Consider the following 2,325-nt stretch of genomic DNA (forward strand, 5'->3'; position numbering starts at 1 on the left):
TTTTCATGTTTAAGCGCGTACCGTGTGTTCCTACGCGACACAGTGCTTACACTGCAAAACGCAGACAACGCAGAAAACCTAGGAATATGCTAGGAATATTCCAGGAATATGCCAGGAATATGCTAGGAATATTCCAGGAATATTTCAGGAATATGCTAGGAATATGCTAGGAATATTCCAGGAATATGCCAGGAATATGCTAGGAATATTCCAGGAATATGCCAGGAATATGCTAGGAATATGCCATATGGAATGTCTATAAATACCTTGAGATGGCACATTAGACAATTCACCACCCAACACCATAAAACTACTCTCTCCTCTCCCTCAAAAACTATCGGCCGAACACCCCTTGATCATCCATCATATTTTTCGATTTTGTTCTTCACATTCCAACATCATACAAGTGTCAAGTGTCACGCATAAGAAGGCTTGGTACACTCGGAGATCGAAGGACCTCATCCTCTAGCTTTTATCCACTTCATTTGCGCTTAGATTCCTCCCTAGCCTCGAGCTAGTGGTATGTTACTTAATACACCTTCTTGAACTATTTTGAAGTGGTTAATATGATGTGTAATGATTAAAACTCGAAATCTTACAAAATGGTTCATTAAAGTCTACTAAAAACATGAAAAACGATGGTTAAAAGCTCACTAGTTGTGTAAATGTTGTAGTAATTGAAATTTGTGATTATTTAGACCCGATCTATGTTGTGGTAGCTCGGATCATCGTTTAACCCGGTTTGGTCGTGATCATGAATCATGACATAAGGTTGTTTTGAATGAAACAAGGGTTAAAGGGTGAAGCTCTACCACATACGAATCATGAACTTGTGTAAAAGTGTTTTACTTGTGAAATAGTGTTTAAAACTAGCCGATCTATGTATCTACAAGTGGTATTTTCAAAAGACCAAGCGTCAAAAGAAATCACATGTTCTAAACCGGATCTTACACAAACAAAAGTGATTTTTGTGAACAGACAAGTGTGTGGACACTTGTGTAACAAAAGTTTTTAGCAAAGAAATAATTTTCGTAAAAACTGACTAGAAGTTGTGAAACTTCATATTCTTTAAAAATAAGGTTTTTAAGAAATCAAACTTATTTATAAAGATAACAAGACTTACTAAATGTGCTAGTAAGTTACTACACAATTTTGGTAAGTATTCAAGTTCATGAAATGGGGAAAATTAGTGATTGTTGTTGATGATTATTGTTGATAATTGTTGTTGATGATTGTTGACGATTTAAAAGAAAATAAACACATGTTTTGAAAACATGGGAAACCTCCATTTTTAGGGGAAACTCTGTCAATATTTTTATAAATCTTGACACTTAGAAAAATATAAGTTTTTGAGAAACTTGTTCCCTAAAAATGTATTTAAAGGTATTACCAAGGTTTCCCTAATTTTTGGTGATAAGAAATGAGGATTTCTTCAAGAATAAAAATGGATATAAGTATGTATTTTTGAAAGAAAAAAATATATATTATTTATCACCAACCTTTGTGCTAAGTGTATATAGTATGTGTTATACGTGCTAGCGTATTATGACTTAAAAATACACTAAATACTCATGAGGAGTATAAACATGAAAATACACATACAATATACAAGACACATAATTCGGGTGCAAAGTGCAAAACATGAGATACTTATATTAATTCGCGAGAAAATAATACAAGTAAGATACTTAGTTAAAAATATAAAATATTTTTAACACAAGAAAATATACACAAAAGTGAGTGACTGAACTTGTGCGACGCAAGTCTAGTGACTAACGATAAGAAAACGCGTATAGGTTACGACGTTAATTAAGCAAATCCGGTGAAGTTTACGACGCAAGGAACGCAAAGTTGTGAGTTCATGCTCCCCCTTTTCTTTAACTGTTTTTGTTTTACACTTCGGGGGTGAAATACATGTCACAAATTGAATATTGTTTGCATATGTCATGATGGGTACAAAAACATTCAAGTGAAACATTCCAGACCATGTCTCGAATAGGGTACCATAAGCACCATTAATCAACGTATACATTCAGACCGCGGAACAAAAGGTTAGATCTAATGGGTTTCAGGCAACCCCACTCTTGGCCTACTTCTACCAATGAGTGCTTCTGTGTCTCAGTCAAGTCGACAAAAATGCCTAGGTTTGGTGGCTTCCTATGTCGTGACATATGTTAGTGGCCTTGCAAACCACGAGCAAAACTCACACATTCAAACAGTCATAGTACCCAGTTATACATACGTTTTACGAGTTACATTCAAACATTCATTCATTCTACCAGTTTTATACTATGTTTTCATTCAAGGATATTAAACATTCAAAAA

At 34.5% G+C, this 2,325-nt stretch overlaps 1 long non-coding RNA gene across 1 annotated transcript; it reads left to right on the top strand.

The window, feature by feature from the left end:
* Positions 1-344: 344 nt before the first annotated feature.
* Positions 345-1,987, top strand: LOC118489022. Its single transcript, XR_004885794.1, has 2 exons — positions 345-520; positions 1,797-1,987. It is a non-coding gene; the product is annotated as an uncharacterized LOC118489022 (long non-coding RNA).
* The last annotated feature ends 338 nt before the right edge of the window (positions 1,988-2,325 follow it).

Source organism: Helianthus annuus, chromosome 17 (genome assembly GCF_002127325.2).
Source record: "Helianthus annuus cultivar XRQ/B chromosome 17, HanXRQr2.0-SUNRISE, whole genome shotgun sequence".
NCBI lineage: Eukaryota > Viridiplantae > Streptophyta > Magnoliopsida > Asterales > Asteraceae > Helianthus > Helianthus annuus.